We start from the raw sequence: 13,505 nt of genomic DNA on the forward strand, positions 1-13,505 counted from the left end.
ACTTAAGTGAGAGGAAATGCTAGCCAAGCCTTTTTAGCTACAAGGGCAAGCGGGCAGTAGGACAAGTTGCCCAAGGTGGGGGAGTCTCCTTTGTTTGGCTGTAGACTAACTGTGCATGTGACACATCATAGAGGTGACTTATAGATGACTCAGGAACATCTTGCTGTGGCTGAGGCATCTTTCCGATTAGTCACAAGGGCTCCCAGTGCTATTTGCTGATGGCTGGGGGCACTGACTAGGAGAGAGCGAGCACTTCATTTAAACCAACCTTCCAGAGACAGAACACATAATTTATTCACTTCTTTGCCTCTCCGGTGCCAAACTATCTGCAGTTGCCAAATGGAATGAGGGCCACACTGTCCAAGAAAAGCACCTAGCCCCAAACCAGCTGAATATGCACCTGAGGGCAGCAGAGAATTCAAGTTTTTCCAGCAGCAAAGCTGCCCCAGGGCCTTCAGTAGCGCTGCTTGCAGCCCAGGAGGCATTTTCCAAGGCATAATTAAGAAGTGTAAGGCTGGTGATGCTTCAAGACCTGAAGCTAGAAGGGAGGCAATTTACAAAATGCACCAAATTAGTGCAGCTACAGAAAGAAGGGAGAATTTCAGCTGCCGCAACTTTGTCTTTGGACCTCAGTACCGGGAGAGGTAGACTGTGCCAAAATAATCATTTCTACACAACTGTTAAGCCCCACAATGCACAACCTGTATACAGTACAGCATAACCCACAACATTATGTGCAACTTGCATTCACGATTTCTTATTTTCTTTGGATAATAAATTCCTCCTAGCAAGCAGACTATGAATGATTGCGGTGACTGCTGGATATTTTAAATTGCACTTTCAGTCTGAAATTCTATTTAATTGTATCAGTTTTTAATTATTTTTTGTTCTGTGATGTAAATCACCTTGAGACATGCTGCAGAAGACAATAAATAAAGTCAGATTGTAAACAACAAATCATTATGGTTGTTATATGTAGGTTCTATTTACTCATTTATTTATTGCATTTCTATCCCACCTTTTCCTCCAAGGAGCTCAAGGTGGTCTACATGGTCCCCCCCCCCCCATTTAATTTCCACTAAAACTCTGTGAGGTGGAGTTTAGGCTGAGAGATTGTGACTGGTCCAAGGTGAATTTCATTGCTGAGTGGGGATTTGAACCCTGGACTCCCAGGTCCAACATTCTAACCACTGTGCCACACTGGTTCTGTCACTTGCATGCAGATAAATAACGCAAATTCAATGCAGACATCTCTGGCCCATAAAATATTTTTGGTATGGCCTTCAGGGCTCAGCAAGCTGATCTCCTCTGGGATAAAAGAGCAAACATTAAGTAAAAAAAAAAAAAAGAGCAGCAGCATTTAGTGGGTCAAATGTCTACCCAGGTTACAACAGCTTTCTAGGCTGTACTTTGTTTCAATTCAATTTCTTCTCATCTGTTGTGACTGTGAACATGTGTAGGTGTGCATGCATACACAGGCACACAATCTTGTTTTAAAATTATATCTGCTTCCTTATTAAAATCATTTATGTCCTGCTCTTCATCCCTAAAGAGATCAGAGAGGCATACAATTAAAAGCTGTGTGTGCTTGTGTGTGTGTGAATGAGAGAGAGAGAGAGAGAGAGAGAGAGACAGAGAAAGAAAGAGAGAGAGAGATTGCCTTGCCCCATAAATGTCAACAGGACTGCTTTGGTCCACAGAAATAGCACTCTTAGAGGTGCCACATAATACTTGTTCTGCATCTGCATGTGAAAGAACTCTGTCTTTTATTGTGCCAGTAAAGGTAAAGGTAAAGGGACTCCTATTGACATTAGGGGTCCTAGCGGGGGGGGGGGGGATGTCTGGAGAGAGGCCATTTCCTCTTCCTCTTCCTCTTCCTCTCCTCCACACCCTAAAGCCTCCCTCCCACCTTCACAATTTGCTCCAGAGGGAGATTAAAGGGGGAGGAATAGGGGAAAGAAGACAAGAAGACAAGTGGAAGCACAGTTGCAGGAGGAGAGCTCCTTTTGCAAAGTGTGGGGTGCAATCTATACATCACAACTTATATGTTTCAATGACCATGGGCAGGTCAGCTTGCTTCTGCAATTCCACTCTCCTCTGGCACGTTCATTTTGCCCAGCAACCTTAAACCAAATCAGAGCATTGGTCAGTCTAGCTCAGCATTGATTCTACACTAACTGGCAGTGGTTTCCCAAGGTTTTAGGCAGGAGATATTCCCAGCCCACCTGGAGATGCTGGGGATTGAACCTGGGACCATCTGCATGCAAAACAGATGTTCTACCACTGAGCTATGGCCCTTCCGAAAAAGAGAGAGAAAAGAACTGTAGTCCTCTCCTTGATATCCAGTCTTGAGTCCCATTTTCTCAACACATATAAAATACCACACTTCCCAGAAAAGGGTTTCCCAGCACTCTGTTCTCGTGGTGGCTGACCAGATGCCTGTGGGAAGCCTGCAAGTTGGACATGAGCGCAACAGCACTCTGTGATTCCCAGCAACTGGTATTCAGATGCATAATGAAAACATCAGAAATCATAAAACTACTTGATCATTTCTGTGTTTGGAAACGTCCGCTTTGCTGCAGCTCAATAAAATATCTTAAGACAAACAAGCTTAATTTCCACTCAACTCTTCGGTTCAAGCCAGCAAAAGCTGGATAATTTTGAGCATAGCCCCTCCAGATAATTCTGAAGAGCTACACAAAAGCTGAATTGCCAATATAAGCACCACAGCTTATGATGCTTGCTATTCAGTCGCTGATGGGAGCCTGTGACCATCTGAGTGGTTCGGGGCATGACTTTGCATGCTACATGCATGCTTTGAAAGGCTACTTCATGGGGCTGGTGGCGGCTGCTGACGTGGTAAGGTGACTCAAGGGGAGTCTGGGTTCCTGCTGCAAGCGGAGGAGCATCTTTCCCCCAAGTCCTTCCAGCTATACATCAAACTGATAGATCTGCCGGAGGGGAAAGCAAAGAGGTGACCACAATGATCCCACTGTTCTGCATTCTGCACACTGGAGGATACAAGAGGAGCCAAGTGGGAAGGTGAGGTGAAGGAGTGAAGCCAATGGGATAATGCTGCTGACTGACAGCAAAAAAAGTGTGGCAATAGGTATGAACACAGTCAAGCAGTCGCATTGTGAAAATACTGTCTGGCTTCCCCAACTTGGTGCCCTCCAGGTGTTGGTGGACTACAACTCCTACCAGAAGCAGCACGCATGCCAATGTTCAGGGCTGATAGGAGATTTTTGTTTTATTTTTAGAGTTGGTAAATTCAGGATTGGAATCTGAATATTTAATATAAAAGTAAACTACCACTAGCACTTCACCCTTCTCCTCTTCACCCTGAAAGTCCCCCAAATCTGCTCTGGTCCAGAGGGTCCTCCAGATTTTGTGGGTGAGGCAGCTGCAGGGGCAAGAAGAGGAATAGGACGTCCCACTGTGCAAGTCTGTTCTGCTCATGAATGGATAGCATTGGATATAAGTGACTGGGATAGAAATATTGGGAAGTACGGTAATCTAGGAAGCAAAATGGTGTCCCTCAGTGAAAACTATAGTGGTAATATATTATAGTTGAAATCATTACAGAGCTGTTTAGCTACACGTAAAATTAATTAGTATTCATAATTGTGCAGACACTATGGATGAACATGAATAATTTATTTGCCTAAACATGGAGCTGCATTGATAATTGTTATAACTCTTTTGGAAAGGTCTTGATTAATTGAAATAAAAGTTACATATATGATATATTTAATTTTAGTGGAGGGGGGAGGAACCCAAAACTATGTGGAATGCTCTGTTTTCATGCTCCAGTAGCTATAGATACATATGTAAGTTCATTTTTTATGTCATAAAATCTATTCGATTATATAATGTGACACTTAGACAAGTATACTGACATGTATGCATGCGAAGGCACTAAACGCGTGACTACTTCCTCATATTCATTTGCGCTTTGCTTGCAAAAAAATTGTTTATGCTATCATCATTTTATAGAACAAGATTTCAGCTGGTCATCTGTATTTCTGTATTTAAGATCCTGTAAAATAACAACACACACACCAAAAAACAGCATTGTATGCACATGTCCATACTCTGGGGACACGTAATCAGCCACATATTTATGAACAGGTCACTAGGGAGATTCAAGGTTAAATGGTGATCATTGGCAGTCATTAAGAAGCAAATCTAGGATGGAATGCCATATGATTCATTCCTCTGCTTACATGGAAGCTCCACCACAAGCTCTATTAGTAATTCATCAAAGCTAGAGAGCTACAACAAAACAGCATATTGAATCCTCCTTTCCCTTTGTTGCAGTAATATAGCAGTTGTAGAATCAGACACACTACTTCTATAGGCCAATCCTAGATATGAGTATACTCAAGGTCCCCCTTACTCATGGGCTTAGCACCAACTCTTTCACCACACAGATTGCTCTGGTCTCCTATGCAAAGGTCCTTATTCTATGCGTCTTAATTCCATGGCATCCTTTGCAGCTAAGAAGACCAACCGTACAAGTTTTGCTTAACCTGCTCTTTGCATCATAAAATAAAAATTACATTGAGTGGAATACATATTCTATTTTTTTTAAGGGGTCACCATTAATTTCTAAAACAAATTCTAATTACAAATGAGTTCTGCTCATCTCAGATGTAAACACTAATAAAAATTACGAATGAATTAGTTCTGAGTGAGACAAAAACGTTTGGAATCCATTCATTTTAATTGTAGCTCTGGGACAGCCTGAACAGGTCACATAACAGCTATAGGGGAAGCGGAAGAATGAGAAAGAGAGAAAATGCACAAGCATGAAGGCAGAGCCCGGAAACAGCCAGTCAGAGAATAACTTATAAGAAGAAAAGTATTTCATGGGGCATCTTTGTGCCAGGGATGGTTTGGGCTGTCCAGCCTGCAGATAGTACTCTGCATGATGCTTGATAATACCGTCTAGCAGGCAGGAAGATTCCAACAACCTTCCCCCAACCTGGTGCCCTCCAAATGTTTTGGCCTGCAACTTCCATTAGCCGTGGGCAGTATGGCTGTGCTACTAGAGGCTGATGGGACTTGTAGTCTGAAACATCTGGAACATACCAGAGTTTGGAGTGTTACGTTTTCTGCTGAAAAATTTAGTAAAGTTGCCCCCTCTCATTTTTCATTGCCAAGGCAATCCCAAAGCACAGGGATGAGGAATCTCCAGACTAAAGACATAAAAGGTAAAGGTAAAGGACCCCTAACAGTTAAGACCAGTCGCGAATGACTCTGGGGTTGTGGCGCTCATCTCGCTTTACTGGCCAAGGAAGCCGACTTTGTCCACAGACAGTTTTTCTGGGTCATGTGGCCAGCATGCCTAAGCTGCTTCTGGCAAAACCAGAGCAGTGCACGGAAACACCGTTTACCTTCCTGCCAGAGCGGTACCTATTTATCTACTTGCACTTTGACATGCTTTCGAACTGCTAGGTTAGCAGGAGCTGGCACTGAGCAATGGGAGCTCACCCCATCGTGGGGATTTGAACCGCCGACCTTCCGATCGGCAAGTCCTAGGCCCAGTGGTTTAGACCACAGCGCCACCCACATCCCACAGCGCTACCCACATCCCACAGCACTAATTAAGTCTAATTCTGGCCAAACCAAAACATATATGACATCAAGTGTGAGGCAGGAAAAGGTGAGACCTGGGTAGAAGAGGCATTGTAAGCATCACCAATAAGCTGTCTGCAAAACCCCTTATGCAGCACTTCTCAAGCACCAACGATCAGCTGATTGTGAGTGCTTGGGAAGCACTGCACACACTTTTTTTGCTCACATGGACTGATTTTGAACTGCATGAGGCTTACATTATCACAATTCCAGGTGAATGGCAGGTGGGTGGCCCCACTCACTTGCCAAATCTAGTGCATATGTTGGGGGCACAGCGCGTAGATGGGTGGTTGCGTGTGCACAGAGATGAGGTTCTGACCTGCCAGTGAGATCCAGTTCCCAACTCCTGCCATATTAGGTTGCATCAAAGTAAATACAAAATGCAAATTAAAAACAATTCTGCAGACTCCTCTGGATGCCTGGGCAAATAAGTGAGCCTTCAGCTAGCTGGCACTGAAAACTTAACAGAGCCACTGCCAGTCATCTCTCTCTTGACAAACAAATGCTAAAGCTGAGAATTCCAATCTTAGAAAAATAAACACAGCACTCACAATATTGGCTCTCATGACTACATGTGTTACAATGCAACAGACTGGGCTGTAGCAGTGATCATGGGTACTTTTCTACATCTAGTGTGAAGGCTGCAACTTTACCAAGATAGGAGATTACATCAACTTCAAAATATGGTTGAATATTCTGGTTTGGTCCAAAGCTGGTAACAATATTTCAGCTTTGGTTACCTAGAGGCTTCCTGGTTTAATTGTAGCTTGTGCAAAGGGGAAAGTAAAAGACCACCTGAATGGGCAAAAAGGCTCATACACTTCTCAGCTTTGAAAGCCGAAATATCATGCCCAAACATGGCCATACAGTCCTTCCTGCCAAAACTGGTGAATGTGAGCAAAACCACCCCACTACCCCATGAAAATGCTGACCCTTAACTTTCTGAACAAATGAAATATCCAAATATGGATCACTGGAAGATCCCTCCACTGTGAAAACTACTAATTTATTTCTACCATTTACTACATGTTAATTAGTCAACCCGTAAAAGCACTTGTCCCTTTGCCCCATGACTTTGGTAAAAACAGATTTAATAGGAGTGGAATGGACTCTTATAGCATGCCTTTCTGGCAGTGGTTCAAGCCTCACTTCCTCCTTGCTTTGCAACTGAAATAACAGTCAGTCATACCAACAAGTCAAACTCCGATTCAGTCTTTCATCCTCCGCATTTTAGGCAGCCCCCCATCTTTTAAATATGTTAAAGAATGGCATATACATTTATTAACTGAAATGTTCACCTATCACATTTTTTTAATCATAAAAAACACAGAGTGTTTAACAATGATTGTATAACTGCTTCAGAATGTCACAGGCACTAGCCAATTAGCACAGTACATTTTAAGCTTTTGCTGCAAGCGCAGAGCTGATGCTTTCAAAATCCAGCTTTAAGGTGGAAATACATGTTTGGAATAAATGTGATGAAGGAGATTCTAGTTGGCTCTGCTGCCCTAAAAATGCTGCATCTGTCTTTACACTTAGGCCAAACACTTACCAGAGATGGGGAACCTGTGTCCCATCCCCACATCTCAATGTTGCTGGATTACAACAACACTATCCCTGACCATTGGCCATGCTGGCTGGGACTGATGGATGTTGGGAGTCCAACAACATCTGGAGGGCCACAGGTTCGCATGACTGCCTTTTTGGAAGCCTAACAATTGCACATTTGCCCCATGGCAATAAATCCAACCCCCTTCTCATAGTATTGATGTAAACACTGGAGACGTGATGCAAAAGATCCACTCATTCTTTGCCAATTTGTGCCTGTCATTTCTCTGCTTTGAGCTAGTGGGGGGTGGAGTGCCAGTTGAACATACACATGAATTCACACATGGATTTACTCATGGGCATCCCCCAGTAATGTGGAAAAGCTCCCCTGAGTGTGTGAAGGTACGCTTTGATGTGTGAGGCTAGTGCCAGGATGGCCCAACAGGGGCTTTTAAAGAGAGCAGCCCATTCACAGCGTCAGCAGCCAATTTCAGACTCCATGGGAATCACAGACACTTCCCTCTTTCTATTTAGGAGATTTCAGCTCCTATTGCTTTTTGCTGATGCAGTGTTGCACACTCCTCTGCAATAACTGCAAAACCACTTCAAGCTACAGAGCTACAGTATGACAAATCAGGCCAAGCTGTCATCTGAAAGAATTGCCAAGAGAGAAGCATTGCAAAGACTTCACAGTCAGCTCAGAGAAGCAGATTCTGACAACCAATAGTTGCCCCCCTGCCCCCCCAATACACACAAGGGCACATGTATTTGTCCCTGAAGGTTTGTGCTTGCTGCAATGCGTAACATGCAGCAGGAGTTTAATATGTGCTAAACACCTGAATGATACATAATAGATCTGAAAGTGGAGCACTGTGCTCCTTAATACTGAATAATAGGTGTCAGAAGGCTGCTGCACTCTCCCCCCCCCCCCACCATGAGGGCCTTCCCAGGCCGTCGTGATTTAGTGCAAGCAAATGCAAATTTCACAACTAGATTAAATTCTGTGCCATAGAAGTACTAGCATAATTAATGAAGTTAAATTCATTGCCTTGCTTAACATTCAGAATTTTTGACACATACTAAGTTTAAAGTTAGGGTGGAAAATTGCACTGGGACAATGCAGTTACCTAGGGAGAGATTTCAGGGGAAGAGGAAAGAGACTGGGCACCTGGGAAACAGGAAGGAAATTAATCACAAACCAGTGCTTACTAGAGCCTTGGATGGGTGGAATTCCTTGGGCATTACTTTATACATAATGTTGAGCCTCAGTACTTAATATTTTACAATTGCTGTATTCTTGGGAGCACTCCTGTGCCATTTACCTGGTCCTTTGGGAGAGGTTGAGGGTGGAGTAGAACTTCAAATAGGCCAAGCACTTAAATATACCTCAGCAGAACCAACAACCACCAGTGCCCCTGCAACCATGCAGTACCACTATCTGAACCCAACCACAGTGTTAGGATAAGTGTTACCAAAGCATGATGCTTCCAATCTCCATCCATGAAAGATGGTCCAGAAAGTTACTAGTATGCTACAGAGAGATCTAGAACATAAGAGGATCCCACTCCTTCAACGCATCCCTCCACAGATGTGATCCAGCAGAGGGACCAATAGGGTTTACATACGAAATCCAGACTGAGAGTCAGATTGATAAGAATAATGATGTTTGGAATCCCCCAGGCAGACCCGGAGCTAAGGCACGAACACATACACTTTTGCCTTGCCCAAGAAAGGCAAGTTGGACACTGAAAGTTATTTAGCCTTGTACCCTTGCCAGTGGGAGTAACAACTAAAGTAGACTTTTACATGGCATATTTCGTATTAAAAAACCTACCTACTGACCCAGATAAGTAAGAAATGGGTGGACTGCAATACCACCAGTCCTCTTTATAATTGGGGTGAGTGATGGATGAGAGAGTCTCTGTAGTATATGATTGCCCTAATAAGACATGGGGCCTGGTTAGCTCAAGCCCTCTAGGAGATGCCCAAGCCTGCAATCCTAGCTCCACTTAACTGGGAGTAATTGCCACTGAATTGAACAGGGCATACTTCTGAATAGGCATAGTTAGGAGTACTGTGCTACAATTACTAGTCATCTGGCTTCACATTGTTAGCGGCCCTAGCAAGGTTGCCGTTGATGAGCTCTCACCCCCAAGTACCCACCACCTCTTGAGCCCTCCAGTGGGATTGAATTCAACAGGTCTTTTAATGGCTCCATTAATGACTATGACTAGTCTCTGGAATCAGGAGACCCTTTCTGGCACTTGACAGAATTGTACTAGATCCCCCTTCTTCCTGTTTAGAGCTTGTTCAGCACCTCGGTTGGAGAGTTTCTTTCATTGGCTGATGGCACCATACATTCATGCTAACATACATCAGAAGCATTCACCGCTGCATTGGCACAGAAACAGCAGTTGTGAATGATTGAGGCCTACTGCATTCTGACTTGTCCGGGAAAAGAGTGGAGCACTCAGCAGCCTGCTGTGAGCAGATTGCTGATAAAGCTGCTTGCATCTATTCCAGCTTGGACTCCACAACTGGAGACCTTATGCAGACTGGTTCTGGATACCTTTCAGTTCATGCAATCCGAGGATATGGACAGGATGCTCAGAAGATGGCACTTTCCCCCTTGACCCTTTTGCTTCCCAGTAAATGAGAGCTGCAATGGGGGACTGACAACTTGGGTGGTGAAGACTGTGAATGCGTCCTGGAACCTTTTGTTGGGGAAACTGTGCAATCCTTCTTGGAAAAATCCCTTCTTGGATCTTTCTAGCCTGCTGTCCAGAACCTGAGCTCTACAGGAATTCATCAAAGGAAACAAATGCCTCCAGGAACCATTCCACAGATTAAAGCCGGGTTGCATTTACTGAGTTATTTAAGCAAGCGTGTTTCCCAAGCGGCTGAGATGGATCAGTCCAAAGATGAGCTCATGATAGCTGGTCATGATCTCTGAACAGACTCCAAGTCACCTCATTTCCCCTAACTTTTGAATTCCTTATATACACTTTATTTTCCCACCTGTGGGTTAACAGAAAATGTGGGAAAGAATGAGGTTCCACAACTTATTTGCATTTTCCTTTTTTTAAAAAAAAATTAAGAAACATACAAGGTTTGTATTTAAAGATTTGCTGATCAGTCACGACTCCACTGATAAAGCAAAATCCTCTTGTCTTCCCACCCTGATTAACCTTATCAATAACAGTTTAGAACACCTAAAATATCCTTTCTTCAGCAGACAGCAAAAACTGGTGTGTGTGATGCAACCTCCAAGTTTGATTAAACAGCAGATGTTGACAGAAGATTTCATTAAATCCTTTGGCAAATAAAACCAGAAACTTCTGGTTAAAGGGGTCACAGAAGTTTTGTAGCAATATAAACCACATCCACAGCCCTATATCCCACTTTTCTCCCTGCCCTGTCCTGTCCTGCCCCGCCCCCTCTCCCCCCCTGCCCCAAAATGGCAAGAGTAGGACAGCAGGGACCCACACAACTGACAAGGCTCACTGGAGCTGATGCCTTGGCTGCCCTGCAAAGTGTCTGCTGCCACTTGGCCCCCTGGCAGCCATGCTGCTCCATTCACCAGCCTCCTCCTCAAGCTCACTCACAGGCTTGCTGAGCAGCTACTTGACTCCACTGCAATGTCACTGCTGCTGTGAGCCCACTTGAGAGAGGGAGTCTGGCAGCTGCCCTACCCCTGCATGCAAGTTCGTTCCCTGCTTGTGTGTGCTGGGGAGCCACACAACTCCCTAGCCCAGGGGTGTCCAACTTCCAAGAGACTGCGATCTACCACTATAAATAAAGTAATAAAGTGGTCTATCCATTGGATTGACCAGAGTTGTTGAGTTTTTTTTGGTCGATCGCTGAAGATCTCAGGATCAACCAGGGACAGCCTGTGATCGACCGGTTGGACAGGTCGGCCCTAGCCCATTCCATTCCTGCCACCCCATTCATCCAGGCAGTCTTCCCCAAAGTGTGGTACATGTACCCCTGGGAGTATGGGAAACTCCGTGATCAACTCCCCACCGGAAATCAATGTCCCCACTGTGGAAGGACGTATGGATCCAGAACTGGCCTCCACAGTCACTTACGGACTCATTGTTAAAACCGTGTTTATGGAAGACAATCTTACTCGGCTATGAGCGATTGCCGAAGAAGAAAGGAAATGGTTTCAAAGGGCACACAGCATACTTTTTTATTTTACTTTATTGCAGGGTCTTTTTTTTAGCTGCAGAAAACAATTCAAAGATAAAATAATATTATTAAAACTACCCCCAAAATTATCTTCGCCCACGAAGGGGATATGCCGGTAAAACTCTCAAAAGAGATGCATGATTATTCTAAGTTTGGGAAACACTGTGTCCAGAGATGCTTTAAGCATTATCTTACTAGGTAATCTGCCCTACCTGCAATGAAATATATCTGTCCCATATTGGTCTCTATAGCTATAGCAGGCACTGTAACTCTCCAATGGTTTGGCTTTATCCCTGAAGGCACACTCTTCCATTGTCTCCCAACCAATATATCCTCTTAAACAAATATTCTCTGCACTGAGGTTTCAATTTTTTGTTTTCAATAGGCCATGTTGTCTATGTCTTATAGGCTGTTACCTTAAAAACAGCCATGAATTATTGCACCTTTGGTTTCATGATGTAACAGGAATCTACTTTATTGCCTCAGCTACCTAGGAGAAAGAGCCAAACCTTTGAACCCCATTTTGACTGCCGTTATCTTCTAGTCCATGCCTTTGATCATCTCCTATCTGTAAGGAGACTACGACTGCAAACCTAAACACACTTACAAGAGAGTAACTCCCTCTGAAATACTGCAGCCTGTGTCAGAAAACATGATAAGGTTTGCGCTACACATGACTCTCTAGTAATGAAGACAGTAGCTGCATTTGCAATAGCAGTTTCAGAGATGAGGCAGGCATTGTTTGAAGGAGAGGATTAACAGCTTGGACTAATTGTGTGACCTTGGATAGGTCAGAATCTCCCTGCCTTAGGTCCATCCCTGTAACACTGACTTTCCTTCCATGCAACCAGAAGGGCAAACACAGCAACGCAAAAATATTATGCAAATGATAAACAGCATAGTAATTAATAACATCTCATCTATGGTTATCCATATTTTATATTTGCTTTTGTCCCCCCCCCCAAAAAAAGTCCATAAAACATTTGCAAAAGTCTGTCACCAATTAAATTTGCATCTAAAGGAACTTTCTTTGTTGTGCACTTGGAGAAGACATAACATGGCCCTATGCCTTCCCCAATAGCAACAGCATTTATTACTTGCTAGAACATGCAGCCTTTGAGCATCTGTGCAGCCAAAACATCTTTACCCTTTGATTTGAATGCCAGATTCAAACACAGCTGGAGATAGGCTTTATGCTATCTATCTATATAAAAACACCCTCTACATTCATTCCGCATTCCAAATGTTCAGATTGCCGCACCAACAGTAAGGAAGCCATCTCCCATGGATATCATTAGATGTTGTTGACACATTGAGCTCCAGTAACACCCACACTAGCAGACCCTACCTCAGAATGAGGCACGGTCATTAGGGTGGTGGAAATGGGGGTTTTGTATAATAATAATAATAGCAATAGGAAGATTCACTTCTCAGTCTCTTCCTTCCAATACACCTCCCTTTGCATTCAATCCAACTTTTTTATTTAAAATGAGGTGGGAGGGGGAATAAGAAGCAAGAGAACTAAGTTGATATTGCAGCAATTATTAATCTATTTTATATTAAACCTCATTTTGCATACACTGGTGGTTTAGACTTAGAATGGCTTGTAGCCTCCAGATGTTGCAAAGATGGTAACCACTGAAGTGCTATAATTGTGTCACATGAGCAGGTCTGGGAAAAGTTGTCCATCCTGCTTCCCTGCCATCCGTCATAGAAATAGACCACAATGCTTCCTTTAGCCCCGGGATGGGGAACCTGTGGTCCTCCAGATGTTGCAGGATTCCAACTCCCATCTGCGCCAGCTAGCATGGCCAATGGTAAGAGATGGTGGGATTGCAGCCCAGTAACATCTGGACATCACAGACGAAAGAAAGGTATTTTGAATGCCTGGCTGCTCTCAGTTATCTTTGGGACTAGATCAAAGGAAAATCCCTGGAGAAGGCACAGCGCAATGGCAGGGTAGCATGGGAACAGCGAGGCAGGATAGGACATGGATTTGGTTTTGCATCCGCCTCCTTTTGGGCCTGGTTTCCCTGAGCATTTGGTGCATTTCTTTTCCTTTTCTTTTTTAAAGCAACCTCCCTCAACCTGGTGCCGGTAAGATGTTTTGGACTACAACTCCCATC

General features: G+C 43.9%; 1 protein-coding gene and 1 long non-coding RNA gene across 9 annotated transcripts in view; one reads left to right on the forward strand and one right to left on the reverse strand.

The window, feature by feature from the left end:
- LOC310674893 overlaps positions 1–13,505 on the forward strand; it is a 457,828-nt gene that overhangs the window by 201,801 nt on the left and 242,522 nt on the right. The gene's annotated exons all lie outside the window — the stretch shown is intronic.
- TMEM63B (transmembrane protein 63B) overlaps positions 1–13,505 on the reverse strand; it is a 75,849-nt gene that overhangs the window by 60,992 nt on the left and 1,352 nt on the right. The gene's annotated exons all lie outside the window — the stretch shown is intronic.

This window comes from Podarcis tiliguerta, assembly GCF_965153285.1.
Source record: "Podarcis tiliguerta genome assembly, chromosome: 3".
Classification (NCBI taxonomy): domain Eukaryota; kingdom Metazoa; phylum Chordata; class Lepidosauria; order Squamata; family Lacertidae; genus Podarcis; species Podarcis tiliguerta.